We start from the raw sequence: 16,023 nt of genomic DNA, 5'->3' as shown, positions 1-16,023 counted from the left end.
AATCCGCTTCTCAGAATAGCATTCTGAGATGCCATTCTTCTCACCACAATTGTACAGAGCAGTTATCTGAGTTTCCGAAGACTTTGTCAGTTCGAACCAGTCTGGCCATTCTCCGTTGACCTCTCTCATTAAGAAGGCATTTGCATCTGCAGAACTGCACCTCACCAGTGGTGGTTCTGGGGGGTCCTGACCCGTATCTGCATGATTTTATGCACTGCACTGCTGCCACACGATTGGCTGAATAGATAATCGCATGGATGATTGTTGGTGCCAGATGGGCTGGTTTGAGTATTTCAGTAACTGCTGATCCCCTGGGATTTTCACACACAACAGTCTCTATAATATACTCCGAAGGGTGCCAAAAACATCCTCTGAGCGGCAGTTCTGCGGATGGAAATGCCTTGTTGATGAGAGAGGTCAACAGAGAATGGTCAGACTGGTTCAAACTGACAAAGTCTACGGTACTCAGATAACCGCTCTGTACAATTGTAGTGAGAAGATTAGCAATCTGTGGGACCTACACAATATTAGGCAGGTGGTTTTAATGTTGTGGCTGATCGGTGTATGTTCAGATGTATCGTGTCCTGAAGTGACACCGCGGAAGTGGAGAATGGGAGGAGACGTCGGTGTAGGCTGGCCGGTGTTCGGTTTCACCAGTTCACACGTGATAGTAATGGCTGCTTCTGTGAACTGTGCTGCACATCGTTCCTCTGCCGCCCAGTGAATATAGGCTACGTCAGTTTTCTCGCTTCGCTGAACTGTCGCTGGGGATATGTGCCACCTCCTAAGCAAAATTCATCAAGGCATTCTCACTGCTTCAGCAGAACACTTTACTGGCTGCGAAGAACGACATTCTGGAAAGAAATAAAACCGTCTCTGGGTTAAACTTCGACCAACCAACACAGCGGTAGGAGGAGTCAACAGGTATTGGCGCTCTTTATTTACGTGACAATACAATTGCCAGGCTGACAGGTAGCCAAATTGCACGACTATCCCTCTTCTGTCAATAAGCGAAAGATAGCGTCTTGACAGATCTGGAGGAGTGAATAGGTGCGTCTTTCATCGCTCAGATGCAGTGTGCTACTTAACTGTAAAGCTGTCTGTTGAGTTTGATCGAAACCACATACGGGGAGAATCATGACCGCTCTGCGGCCACGTAATAAAATGCGATGTATTGTTCTCTGTCCTGAATGAGCGATGTGTCGTTGAGAGCTTTTGCAGCAGGTCTTTCATGGAAAGCATCGTTAGGGGCCATTCACGTTTTTGCGTTCATCTGCTCTGCTTTCAATAGTTTTTCTATGTAAACACGCGCTGGACGGACGTCATTGGGACCGTTGCGTTTTTTTAGACGCCTTGTCAAAAAAAAAAAAAAAAGACCTTTCGAGAAACCTGCGTTCTGTTATATTCGTTGCCCTGCGTCTAGCTTTTTTAATAGCAAGAACACGTTCTGTCTGAACGGCCCCTTACACTGCAGTGAAGTGTTCTGTATAAAATAGGTTTAGTCGGCAGTCCATTTATTGGAACAATATTGTTTCAATATTGATTATGTTATTATTTGACGTCATATGCCTATAACTCATTTCATTCAATAAACAAAAGCAACAAATGCTTCTATAGAAGTAATTCCCAGTTGTTTCTGCTGGGATTTATCAAGTTGAAAGATAAGAGCATTGTCCTAGAGCAGCTCAATGCAGATTATAAGCATCTGAACAAGTGAAATACTTCTGCTGAGAACTGCTAAATCTGCCTTTTAGCTGTGATTAAATAAGTATAAAATGTGTCTGGATTGTGATGCATTGAAACTATGTGATGTATGGTACAAGAAGCTATGTGTTTTTGGTAAGTTCTGTTTCTCCAGTTAAATGGGAAGTTCCTAGACCATCTGTCTGCAATAGAAAGAGGAATGGGTATAGTGTTCGATATTTGCTTCCTTAAAGCGCTGCTGCTTACATGCCCATAGTCTGCAGAGACATATGCCACAGAGCTTGACATGTTGTTTTTTGCACTCATGAAAGCATGTGCATGCTCACAATATCACCTCCTGCGGTATTTGTCTTAACATTTTTCGTCAGGGCTCTCTAATGTTCCCTGTCATTCCAAAATAGCAGGGAGGGGAACACAAAGCTGACTGAATCAGGGCACTTTCCAATGCTGTCCTCCTTTCCATCTAGAAATCTGATTTTAACAGACGTACACGTCTTTTGCTCTCTCTATTTCTCTATTTTCCCTTCCTCTCTTCCAGTGGATGGATTTTAGCATTCTTTCTCATTAATCATTTCAAGTTGTCTGCAGTATTGTTAATGGATGGAACTGATGATTAGGTTGGGAATTTTACTGAACTCATTGACTGAATTACTTTTTATTTGAATAAAATACAAATGTCCTTAAACGTAGCAGATGCCCTTTTGTAATTTTGGATTGTGGCCTGTTTCTGTGCTTTGTTGCTCTGATTTATTGATGAAAAAAGGACAAGCCTTTTTATGCAATAAAGGACTCTGAGTTGGCGGAGCAAAATTATTTATAGCAGTCCATTGCCAAATATAATTCTTTCCAAATAAAAAAAGTGTCTTCGTAATCTTTAATCAAAGTGCAATAACTTGCTTTTCTGTGGAAAAGGCTTTTCTTTTCCTTTGACATCACCTTGACTGTGCGGGTTATTGAATAATGTTAAAGCTGATTTGTGTAATTTTCTTGATGTTAAAATACTTTCTCCTGTCCCACCTTATGCATAAGCGACAATAAATAAATCATTCATAAGTTGATTTCCATGAAAAGTCAAATACTGTGGCTATGTGGTGCTCTTAAAACATTTCTCTCTTTGTTTGAGTGTCCTGACCAGGGGTTGTGTTAACCGAAAATTCTCTGTCATTTACCAAATTTATATATTTTTTTCAAACATTGTCGGAAAATATCGCCATACTGTTCCTGGTAATATGCGTCTCTTTTGACCAGTTGTGTTTGTATTTCATGACTGCATGGTTCAGTTCTTATGTCAGTGTGTTACTGCAGGATAATAAAGTGCAAAAAAGTATAAGAACAAAAAGAAAGTGCAGAAAAGTGGCATATCATTTCTGCCAATTTTACTTGCATTTAATCTAAGCACAAACATGAAATTTAGAGCAGAATTCCCAGTTACCTTTAACTGAGCCTTAGATGTGTGTGCTTCTCATCTGTGTCACTTTATGTTGATATCAGGCACCCTGAAAAAGTTCAGTGAACTTGTGCATGTATGAATGCACTTTTTAAAATTTTCCAACCAGACAGTTATTTCCTTTTAAAGCCGCACAAAAGCTGCAAAGTTTAAAAATCTTGTTTGAGTACAGTGGTTGATTTACAGGTATAACTTTCACCATAGAACTCCTTGTATTCACCACACTCGTTTGGGATGTCAGAAATGAGATATCCATCCAGATATCTATCCATTAGATTTCCACTGTCATGTATATACATGTATATTCTGTGTGCACTTGTTTTTCCTATCACCAAAAAAAAAAAAAATTCCTTGTGTATGTGAGAACACTTGGCAATAAAGCTAATTCTGATTTTGAATCTGATTCTGGTACCATTATAATGGATACTATGCCCCTAGTCTTAGCCTCAGGCTGCACACCCATGGACCGACCACAGTCCATGTACTAACCGTCTGATTCCGGAAAGCGCTTTCTCGATCAATCAGCACAAATCGGATTGGCTGGTTCGATGGAGCTTCATCAGGACATTTTATCAGTCCGCCTGCAAGCAGAGTTGTGTTCACAAGGTTTCACGTTGATAGAATGAGCACTTTTGTGGATGAAATAATGACGGAGTTTGCCCAAGTTTGCCAGGTTAGAGACATCAAATCTTTAAAAGATATTCAGAGTTTCATTTGAGGCACGTAGCAGAAAATGAAGCAGATATCCACGAGCACAGCTGCATTTTATGCTTTACTTAATTATGTATGTGAAATTCTCTATAATGAGATTTTCTGTGCTGTACGTAGACTCTACATATTTTCTGCTATTCTCTTGTGTGTTTTCTATACAATTTATATAAATTATCTTTTATTTTGGTATGATAAATCTCAGATAACCCTGCCCCTTAACACACCAAAATGACAAAACCGACTGTGACTGGCTGCTTAACATGTCAGTTAGATGGCTTTTCCTGTCTAAATGGGTGGTTCTTGGTCAATTGAAGCAGCTATAGACCTTAGACCTATGCCGCAGTCATTGGTCTGGCTACGTGAGACTACTACGCCCCTGAATGTAGCCCTAGTACTTATGAAATAAAAACAAGTATGATGGATAAAAATAGACCATAACAGAAATGTAACAGCTCAGTCCATTAGTGATGTATAAAGATTTTTTCTAGTGCATCCTCTGGTCCTGAGCAGCCCAACACAGCAACATTGACGCAACCAATGTCATGAGTTTGGGGCGGGACTCTCTGTTTGCTCGACCAATAGCAGATGGTGGGAGTTTTAGAGAAAGCTGTTTTAAAACGTTTGTTTACTTTTGCAATTGCATTTGGTCATGCTAGTGGTGCAGAAATGACACTCTAACCAATAGCCAAAAGGCTTTAGTCATTAGTTTAGCAAATTCGTGATCAGGTCTGACTCCATTCTGGTATGGAACGCCCATATGCACTTTTTACAATCCAGTCACTTCTAGATAGATAAAATCGGGTTCCATTCCACCCTACATTATTCCTTCCTAAATATCCTGTTTGATTTCAGAAATGTGGCACTTTACAGAAGTAAAATGGTTTGCAATGGTCAATAAGAGTCATTTATTTGAAAACCTATACACCTTTTTCCTGGGGATCTTTCTGGGGAAACGAATGTGGGTGGGACTTCTGCCAGAAGTTGTTCTACAGTATTCCCTAGCTCTGGCTGCAGTCATTGCAGACTCTGTTTATAGCTGGTAATAAGACGCATTTCGGATGATCCAATCGCAAAGGTCAGCGCTAAATATAGTTGTAAACGGGGTGCAAAATGTTTTGTGATTGAATCACAAAAAACACATACATGGGTAGTCAAAAACCACATCGCATTTGAGGTTTAAAACGCTGTCCCAGACAGAAGCAAAGCACTCCCTCTCACCTGTCAATCACCCGCTGAACAAATGTATAAACTTACATGCGGATTTAAAAGGAAATAACCGTCCAATCAAAAAACTTGAAAAAGCGATTACATAGCCAAAGATGAGAACTTCACAGCTCTTCCTCAGAGTGTCTGTCTGATTTGAACATGCAGGGTGACAAGATGACAAGCACACACATCTGAAGCTGAACTTACACAGGTACTCCACTAAAACAACCAATAATTTTGCTCAAAATGTTGCGTTTGTGCTTAGATTAAATCTCCACTGCATCTGGGAGAAACGGCGTGCCGGTTGTGTTCGCGCTTTCTTTGTCTTTATTACTTTTTTGCAGTTTATTATCATTCAGTAACACACTAATATAGTGATTGATATATGTCCATACAAAATCATACACGCTCTCCTCAAAATCCCAACACCACAACGAAAGAATGAATGGACATACACCGCAACAACAGCTGTGTTGACTTGACAATGGAAGTAACGCCCATATTTCTCGCTAAGCATCTTGGGATGTTGGAAAAAGGTGGATAAAAGTGAACACATGGAGATTTAATGGGTCTTTCTTTGAGATAGCTATTAATACTGTAGATAATATTAGTTTTCCTTGTGTTTTCTTTCTCAAAGTCACATATAGCCACATCATGGCATGGTTTGGGTCTGTATCTGCAGTAAAATCAATCTGAACTCTGAACAACATTTTACTCAGTACCATCATCTGCTCTTGTGTTATGACAAGGCTAGCTGAGACTAGAAAAATTGCTGAGCGTATATCAAATCTTTTTCAAAAAGAAAAAATGGCAGCTGCAAATAAAAGACTTTGACCTCCATAGATAATCATAAACAAAATAAGGAGTTCAAATGACAAATAAGCAAGATCTCCACATATTGAGATGATTAAAAACTGACATTGTTTTCTTGAGTCTTTGTATTGTTCCTACACATTGGTTTGCTGTAGTTTGTCATACACAGTTTGTGGAAGTAGTACAGTACAGATAATGTTGCTTCTGCCAGTTGCTCAGTCATGTGCACAGTGTTCCACAGTGCTTTTGGCATCTTTCTTATTTTCTCCTTTCTGGCTGCAGTTCTCTTTTCTTTCCTCTTTTTTGGGACTCATTCAGGTACCTCTCTCTTTCATTGCCAAATAACCAACCGGGCGTGAATCTGTGCTCAGACGCCCGACAATGTTAGTGCCTCATTAGACCTGCTGCTCTCTTGTGATCCAGATCGTTAAGTAGTGGTAGAAAAGTTGAGAATGGGTTTTGTGACTGATGTGGATTTTTATTAGGATTGCAGGGAATGTGATTTCCTTCTGTGTCATGTAAGGACGGTGAAAATTGCTGATCTTTCTTTTAATTGGGTATTTTACCTCACTGTTTTCATAGTCTACCTGACTTTCACTCTCAGTTTGGTAAACAGATGATGTCTCTGCTAGCACCCTGTCAGTGGCTTTGTCTCTATTTATGCTTGTGTGCTCTGTACACTTTTACATTTGTTGGCATGGGCTGTGACTAGATTTCTGCCTCCCCAAGTTTCTAGGCCTATACTGTAGGTTACAATGGCATTGTTTACACCTGGTATTAACGTATGTCTCTGGTGATCCGGTCAACAACCGAGACACACTGCCGTTGCTCAGTGATGGTATTTACATCTCAAAGTGCCTCATGTGACCATGGTCGGGTTTCACCGAGGGGAGGATCTCTAATTTCGTGACTACATACATAATTCCCAAGTCAGTATGTTACTGCATGTTGATAAAATGCACTCAGAACACCAGAAAAGTTGGCAAGCTGTTGCTTCCCAATATACTTGAATTTGATGTCACCACAAACTTGAATTTATATCTTAATGTTATTACGAACGAGACATTTTAAACAGAATGCTCTTTGTTATTTCAGTCGAATATCTGTATGCACATCACTGGATGCGTGCACTGGATATGCATGCTTCACATGATATATGATGTCAGGTAGAGGTAGATGTTTTACGATATATCGCAGCCAATATTAGATTTTTGGAACTATCGAATTCTAAAGAATTCTTTGGTTTTACAGTATAAAAGCAACCTCTGAAATAAAAATATTTATCAACTCCACATGGAGTTTGTTGTACCACGTGACTACGCTATTTGTAGAGCCGGACATAAGAAGCTGATGTAGTCATGATACAGTAAATCAATAATTTAAGAGAAACAAAATCTAATAATAACCCGAAGAGGTTTTGTTGATAAGTAGATATATGTTAATCATAATGTTAATGTTAATGTTGATTTTGACTGATAGCATCCCTAGAGAAAAGGAAAAAAAGGTCTGTTTTTATTTAATCCTACCGGAAAAGCTGACAATTATGACAAGCGATCACTGATGATCTACTTTTAGTTAATGATGTAGATGAATTACATCATACAGTTTTTTTGAGCCTATATGACAATTTTTTCATTTATAGTGTTTATAATATAATTTAAATGATTGTAAGAGTGCATGTTTTGTTTCCCTAAGCCACAAGCACAGACATTTCAAAATAAAGGCCCTGATATACTTAATTTGAAATCGAAGAACGAACAGGTGTGACTTTATTTAGAATCAAATCTAGTCTGAACAGGAGGTGTTTTTGAGTTAGTTTCGGTGGTTCGTAAAAGCTTGCCAGGGCAAACTTTCATCATTCTTTTGTCTGTATTATGGATATTAACACTCTTGTATACACCCATCTTTGCAGTAGTGTCAGTGTCATGAATTACAATAAAAGAGTGTAATCGTTGCATATTATGGCCACATATAGCATGTTAGCGCATTAGCGTCATGAATTTAGAATGTAGACAAGACAAATTGCGAATTTTCTTCAGCATATATATTACTTTAAATCATCATCGAGTGGTTAAAAAGCATCTTTTACTGATTTAGTGTGAATTCTACTCAGAATTAGGCATAAAGTCTTTGGTAAAAAATTTGAATGTCACATTAGTTAAAGTTTAACGGAGCGTCCTCATATTTAAATGTACTTCTAAACGCTTCCCTCAGTGGTGTGGCGGGTGTCTGAATGTTCACAACCAGTATGTCATTGCTCGGCTGTTTCAAACTTATTTTTACCCCTGAACGAAGAACTGCTCCGAAAGTATATCTGGTCCTTACGAGTCCCTGGTGTATTGTGGGCTTGTTCAGAGTGAAAAGTCCTGTGGTATGCGCCAAATCGTTTTTCTGGTTATTATTGTGTTTTTTTTTGTTTGCACAATAAATGGTATCTGGGATTTTATTTATTTTGGATTCGTGTTGCGTCTTAGTCTTTGCCTGTCACAGTAAGGAAAGACTAAAAAAAATTTTTTTTTAACATTCAATAAATTGATTTAAAAAAATATTGGCCTTTCCCACCTGCTTACTTATCGGTACTGACAAAATCCACTATCAGTTAACCAATATCAGGCATACTGAAAATGTTTCATGCAGTTTTGTGCATGTATATGTATGTCTAAAGTTTTCATCTGAATGGCTATTTTAGCCGTGTGTTATCAGCAAAGTTTAAAACCCTTGTTTTAGCACAGTTGTTGACTGACAGGTGAGTAGTGGGTCCTTCACTGTTATCCGGGACAAATCAGGACGCATTAGTGTTTACACTACAAATGCAATGTGTTCACATGCATTTGACTAGCTACAAATGTGGTTTGAGTGATCCATCCACAAAACGTTCACTTGTGTTTGGATCACCTGAGATGGATGTTAATGCCAGGCCTATTTTTCAGTTCCATTTCAAACCAGGTTTCCTGATGGCCGCTGGTACCACACCTGTAGCCTCAGCATCTTTTGATAAGTGTCACACAATTCTTCAATCCTACCATGTTTCTGGACTTTTCTATAGCCTGTCCTTCCATTTTCTGAGCAAGATTGTTTCCTGGTAAATTTATAAAAGATGTTATGTCTGCCCATCGATTTGTATATTTGAATGAAAAGGCCACCCAGGCTTTGCTCACATTTCAGAATCGTACTAAAACATCCCCTAACAAAGACAAGACATTGATGACTAAACCTTTAGGACATGCAGGAGGTAGGTGTGTTTATTTCCTGTCAGTCATGATTTCCTTTGTAAAGCATGATTTCTTTGCTAAGCAATGGATCTTTGTTTTGAACCCAGCTGCCTGATGAGCAGCATCACATGCAGCCTTGGACAACGCAAACTGAAGACACACTCGCTTCTAATGACCGGAATGATTTCTCGGACTATGCGCTCATAGTCTGTGACACACTCGCTTTGTGTTTTTATTTGATATATATACTTAAAAGTGGCATTTATGACTGATAATTGCAATAAGATTGGATTTGTTCCTGCTAGGCATGTCTCTGATGTCTGATGTTGGCATACTGAGTATGCTGTTGCGGATGGGGAAAGCCAGTGACTCTTGCTCCTGGGCTCTGCAGCGGGAGACAGATGGGTGGAGGTAAATTAAACAAGCCAGTCTGGCCTTCTTTCCTCACTATGTCAGTGCGCCAGCCGCGGCGCCGTGTCTCTGTCATTATTTCACGGCCAGCGTTAATGGACTCTCTCTGCCTGGTTGCCCCCCCCCCTTTTGACTATTTTTTCATGAAGTGGTCTTTTGATCTGCCACTCCAGGTTTTCCCTTTTGTTTTTGTTTTGACCATGTGAACAGACTTTTTAACATTTAGTATGTCTTTACTATGGAGTTCAATGCATTTGACACTTGTATTACTCTTGTTATACATTGATTGTTTTCAGTTTCTATTTGTTATGTAAATAAATATATGTAAAACACCATGTTCACATTCATATTTGTGTGTAGAATGCAAGTATAGCAAGTTGTCATTCAGTCGATGCTTTTATACAAATTGCATGGCATGACACCTATTGCAGGGACAGTCCCCATGGAGCAACCTGAGGTTAGATGACTAGTTCACAGTAAGGGCACAATGGTTTTAGCTCCTGGACCACCTCTTAGTGTGTTTGAACTTGCAACTTTTCTTTTTTCAGTACGCCTCACCCCTCCAAACAACAAATACAGCTACATAGAGTAATACAGAAACATAGTTTTTTTTGTTGTAAAAAACATTTTATCTTAGTCAGTTTTACTTATATTATGTGTTTGTGTGGGTAGAGTTGTTGAGACATTTAATATTTTACCACCAAACAGAAATTGCCCATATTTCTATTATACAGCCTTTTTTATACTGTCACCCAAAAGTCCTACTTCATTTTCAAAGTACTCTTCAGAATTAAAATAGTTAATTAATAAAACACATAGCAACCATTTAAAAATTTAAATAATGAATAAAATTATCATTACGGCAAATGTATTTTTTTTTTTTTTTTTTTTTTATAATTTTTTTTACAAGAATAAGCATCTACATGGTGCTCTCACAGGGTACAAACTAGGGATGTCAGTTTCAGCTTTTTATCTTTTAACGTTACCTCAGACTGCTAACAAAAGCTAGCTAGTGAAGCCGTAAGCAGTGTAACGTTATGCCAATTAACCTAGTAATGCTAACGTTAATTTATGTTAATCATCATGATTAGGGTGACCATATTCTGGTTTTCCGAAAAGAGGACACCTTTTTTTTCTTTCGCCGGGGGGGTGCCATGAGTGTACCTTCATTTACTATTACTATTATTATGAATGGCCATGGAAAATGAAGCAATGTGATAACAATTTTACCTGGTCGCAAAAAGTAGTCCGTTAATTTACCTGATGAACTTTCACCTTTTGCTGACCCTTTATGCTTCGCAGAGCTAATGTGTGCTTCTAAATGACTTGAACCTTTATAGCAGCTGATACATAAGTGCCAGCTTTACATGTCATACATTCTGCTTCCCACGGATCTCGACCTGGATGAAAGCATGGGAATTTTTTGTGCAAATCTTCTGTGAATTTGCACTTTCGTTTGGGCATTGTTTCCACTCAGCTGTCATATGCTGCTACTGTCAAAACAACTGTTTGATGCTGAACACAACAGCGCTTCGCGCGGTCGTGGAGAGATTGACAGGCAGGAATTTGGCCAATAGTTGCTGCAAGCCTCTTATAATCGACCAATTGGTGTGCGAGAAGGCGGGACTTACAAAGAGGGGTTAAAGCAATGCAAATATGCACGCACACACAGTGAAGTATTAGACCGGATGCACATCATAATCAGAATCAGAATCAGAATCAGAATGAGCTTTATTGCCAAGTATGCTTACACATACAAGGAATTTGTCTTGGTGACAGGAGCTTCCAGTGTACAACAATACAAAAACAGCAACAAGACTTTAAAAAAATAATTACAATTTAATAAGAAAATAGATAAATATTGAAAAGAAAAAAGTGTATATATAGAATACACAATAGACAATATATACATATATATATATATATATATATATATATATATATATATATATATATATATATATATATATATATATATATATATATATATATATATGTATATATATACAGTGCATCCGGAAAGTATTCACAGCGCTTCACTTTTTCCACATTTTGTTATGTTACAGCCTTATTCCACAATGGATTAAATTCATTATTTTCCTCAAAATTCTACAAACAATACCCCATAATGACAACGTGAAAGAAGTTTGTTTGAAATCTTTGCAAGTTTATTAAAAAAAAATAAATAAATAAATAAAAAGAAAATTCACAGCCTTTGCTCAATACTTTGTTGAAGCACCTTTGGCACCAATTACAGCCTCAAGTCTGAGCTAACCCTCAAATTTGCTGCCATTGAAAATTTTGCTAAATGATTTATTTATTTATTTGTAGCAAGTTGTTGCTCATGATGACGTCACAGTGACGTTTTTATTGTTTATTTTTTTGTGCCACCTTTAGATTTTGCCTTGTTGTTTTTCAACATGTTGTTCCAAACCCATATGACTTTTTTTTTCTTCTTTGCAACTCAAAAGGAGATGTTAGGCAGAATGAAAGCCTCAGTCAACATTTACTTTCATGGCATCTTTTTTCCATAATGAAAGTGTTTGTTTACTGTGGCTAACATTCTGCCTAACATCTCCTTTTGTGACCCACTGAAGAAAGAAAGTCTATGACTAGCATGTTATGCCTACCACTCAGATACAGAGAACACTGAAGTCCTAATCCAAATTGGATTTCCTGTTATTTGCTGCAGCCCTTTAAGAATGAAGGGACAGTAGGAATAATGAATAAAAAGGGATGATATGATGAAGCTGACAGGTCCAGAAATAGCTGAAAAGTGAACACACTTATGATGAATTGTTTGCGAAGTGCAGTGTTTGTGTGCATGCATGACTGAACGGGGCGAATTAAAAATTTCACGCTGGAGGTGAACCATCAGTATACAATTACTCAAAGACATACCACACCTCCAAATTACTAAATGATTTTGCCACACAGCTAATATGTATTCCAGGTCTTGGGAGACACATGCACCTCTTCCATGCTTAAAAAGCATGTCGATTAAAAAAAAAGAAAGAGAAAGGTGGGTAAAAGTAAAAAGGCAGCATTTTTCAGCTTTAAGGCACAGCCATACAAATGACAAATGCATTTGAAAAATGCAATTTATTGTTGTGTTAAGAAATGCTATCTTGTTGTTCTTGTATTAGTCTTCAGCACAAAGCGACTGAGTGCTGTTGTGTTCAGAGGTGGAAAAGGTGGAAAATCTGTTGAAACATGTCAGACAGAGCCCCTGATCTTTAGAGGTGCATGACACTGGGCCTCTGCACATCTCCCCTGTGAGTCTTTGAACCTCCTTGTAGCATGACACAAAAGTTCAAAGGCTTCTCTCCTTGCTCAATGCGCTCGTAAAAACCCAGAGAGTGTGTAAATCTGGAACAGAAGTGTCACTGCACTGGTTCCCTCATGTCTGATTTATGGCCCCCAGTGCATCATGGACACTAGTTCTCGAAGTTGTAATCCAGCCATGGCAGACCGCTCCCCTCCACCATGTATGTGGAGCATGTAAAAGTGCTTTTAGCTTGATCATTCTATACATTCCTCATTCGCTGTTTGTCAAACTACATAGGGGTTTAAGATTGCAGCTAGAGGGGGCCTGGGTCGCTCAGTGGTAAAAGACGCTGGCTACCACCACTTGAGTTCACTAGTTCGAATCCCAGGGCATGCTGAGTGACTCCAGCCAGGTCTCCTAAGCAACCAAATTGGCCCGGTTGCTAGGGAGGGTAAAGTCACATGGGGTAACCTCCTCGTGGTCGTTATAATGTGGTTCGTTCTCGGTGGGGCACGTGGTGAGTTGAGCGCGGATGCCGCAGTGGGTGGTGTGAAGCCTCCACACACGCTATGTCTCCGTGGCAACGTGCTCAACAAGCCTCGTGATAAGATGCGCGGGTTGATGGTCTCAGACGCGGAGGCAACAGGGATTCATCCTCCACCACCTGGATTGAGGCGAATCACTACGCGACCACGGGGACTTAAAAGCGCACTGGGAATTGGGCATTCCAAATTGGGTGAAAAACAAAAAACAAAAAAAAGATTGCAGCTAGAAACCATTTAAACTTCAGATATCAATGGGTGATAAGGTACAGGAAAACATGACTGTTTAGATGTTAGATGTTATGAAAATGCACTCGATCAGCCTACAGTTACACTATGTTGTTTGTTAATGTATAACAAATAAAATAATTTTGCCAAAGGTGATTTGAAATTCAGATTTACACTAAATTCTCATTTAGTGTACTGCACTGCATTCTCATCATTGGGATGTCATCATGTTATGTATCTGGTTACTGGTCACAAAAGTCACTTGCTACCTCTGTAGAGCACACCAAAGGACACTTTGATTGCTGTAATGTTTTGTCTGCTTTGGAAATGTATGATCTCAGATCACAAATATAAGCCCAGTTGACATTAAACAGTCCTTTGAGAACACTTTGTATTGTTAGCAATTGCATCTTGATAATCCTCTTCAACAATAATCCAGAGACCATTTCAGCTCTGTGGTCTCTTTGAGAGATAAGTCTAGTTGATCTTAGGGCAATGTCCTGTTCTGAGTGCGAGACTTAACAGGTGGCTGAGTAAGTGGCTGGTCTGGCGGATGTGTCCTATGATGTGATTTCTCTCTTCTCTCCTTTTCAAATGGAGGGGTACACTAGTGTGGCCTCAGACACTCTGCTGACCCTAAAAAGAGAGGCCATTTGGTTGATTACCATGACAATGGAGCAGACCTTTCTAATGGTGACTAGAATGCAGCCCAGATGAGCTATGAGAATAATTCTTCCATCTAGGCTCAGGCTGTTTCTGTGCACTCATGATTGTGATTATTATGTGCCGTCTGGTATTGGATCTGTATTGAATAAAGCAAAAGGAAGTGCTTCAATTAGTTTTGCGCTGTAAGGACATCCACATGGTTTAAAATGTACTTGGTATTTGTTATTCAGTCCTGTTGGTCCTAATGGATTCCATGAAGAAAACTTTGTGATGTTGATCAGTGAAATCAAAGTCTGAAGTAGTCTATTTCCATCCAAATTTTAAAGAAAACAGCTGCTTTTAAGAAATGTTCTGGGTTCACAACAAGGTAATCTCTAGGCAACAGATGCTGTCAATTACCACTGAAAATAATTGTGACTCATCCCTCAGTGCGTAAAAACTAACAAAAATCATGTTTACAAGAGTGAAAGTCTATGGGGAAATGTATTCCGAAGTGATTAAAAATGGCTTACATTTATGTTTAAGCGCTTGCATTAATTCTTCCATTCAAAAATGTGTTATTTGAGCTGTTTAAATTGTTGCTAAAGAACTACTGTTCTAGGCGGATGATATTCTGGTTTTGCTTTACTAATTTAAAGGAATAGTTCACCCAAAAATTTAAATTCTCGCATCATTTACTCAGCCTCATGCCATCCCAGGGTAAGAAACAGATCAATATTTAAGTCCTTTCTTTCTGTAAATCGCCACTTTCACTGTCAGATGTGAAGGTGGAGATTTATAGTAGAAAAGGACTTAAATATTGACCAGTTTCTCACCAACACATATCATATCACTTTTAAAGACATGTATTTAACCACTGGAGTCATATGGATTTCTTTTATGCTGCTTTTATCTGCTTTTTGGACCTTCAGATTTCTGGCCACAATTCACTTGCATTGAAAAGACCAACAGAGCTGAAATATTCTTCTAAAAGTCTTCGCTTGTGTTCAGCATAAGAAAGAAAGTCATACACATTTGGGATGGCATGAGAGTGAGTAAATGATGAGAGAATTTACATTTTCGGGTGAACTATCCTTTAATTCACATAGTTGGACAGTCCCTCTCTGGTATCCTTGCATGTATCATGTGAAAGTCAAAGGGTTTACTGCCTTTCTATGGTGATAACAGGTATTATAACATTTTATATACCTTTCCACAGTAGCGGATTTAGGCATGGGTGACGTGCAGTTGCCCAGGGCAGCATCTTGCAGGGGGGCGGCACGAGGCACCCACAAAGACAATAAATAAAAATACAATAAATAGCTAAATAAACATCAGTACCGTATGATTAGTATAAGTCAATTGCTGACCATTTAAATAAAGAATAAATACAAATACAATAAATAGCTAAATAAACATCAGTACTGTATGTTTAGTATAAGTCAATTACTGACCATTTAAATAAAGAATAAATAAAAATACAATAAATAGCTAAATAAACATCAGTACTGTTTAATATCAGTCAAATGCTGACCATTAAAATAAAGAATAAATAAAAATACAATAAATAGATAAATAAACATCAGGGGCTGGTTGCACGAGCTATACGTACGTTACAACTTAGCCTAGTTGTGGCGTAAATGGGCACTAAGTCAAAATGTATGCACTACTAAATATTTGAGTGTTGCACCATTAAATTGATGTAGGACGTAACCCTATGTATAAACTAAATATATATGGCAGCCTCTGACCAGGAGTAACTGATGGAATAAAAAAGCAGACTCACTTAATGACATCAATGAGCTCATGTTTTGGTTGACAGGCATCAGTGCTTTC

At 38.6% G+C, this 16,023-nt stretch overlaps 1 protein-coding gene across 9 annotated transcripts in view; it reads left to right on the top strand.

Annotated features, from left to right (window-relative positions):
* Nucleotides 1-669: 669 nt before the first annotated feature.
* The window catches only part of LOC127452287 (retinoic acid receptor alpha-B), a 183,314-nt gene continuing 167,960 nt past the window's right edge, over nt 670-16,023 (top strand). For 8 of the 9 annotated variants that reach the window (XM_051717653.1, XM_051717648.1, XM_051717652.1 and 5 more), the window contains exon 1: nt 670-924. The gene's annotated coding sequence lies outside the window, so the exon portion shown is untranslated. Of the gene's footprint in view, nt 925-9,398; nt 9,505-16,023 lie in introns of all 9 variants that reach the window. The other variant, XM_051717649.1, reaches the window with a different exon arrangement.

This window comes from Myxocyprinus asiaticus, chromosome 14 (assembly GCF_019703515.2).
Source record: "Myxocyprinus asiaticus isolate MX2 ecotype Aquarium Trade chromosome 14, UBuf_Myxa_2, whole genome shotgun sequence".
Classification (NCBI taxonomy): domain Eukaryota; kingdom Metazoa; phylum Chordata; class Actinopteri; order Cypriniformes; family Catostomidae; genus Myxocyprinus; species Myxocyprinus asiaticus.
Note: the sequence above shows the minus strand (reverse complement) of the source record. Positions and strands in the feature narration are given on the sequence as shown.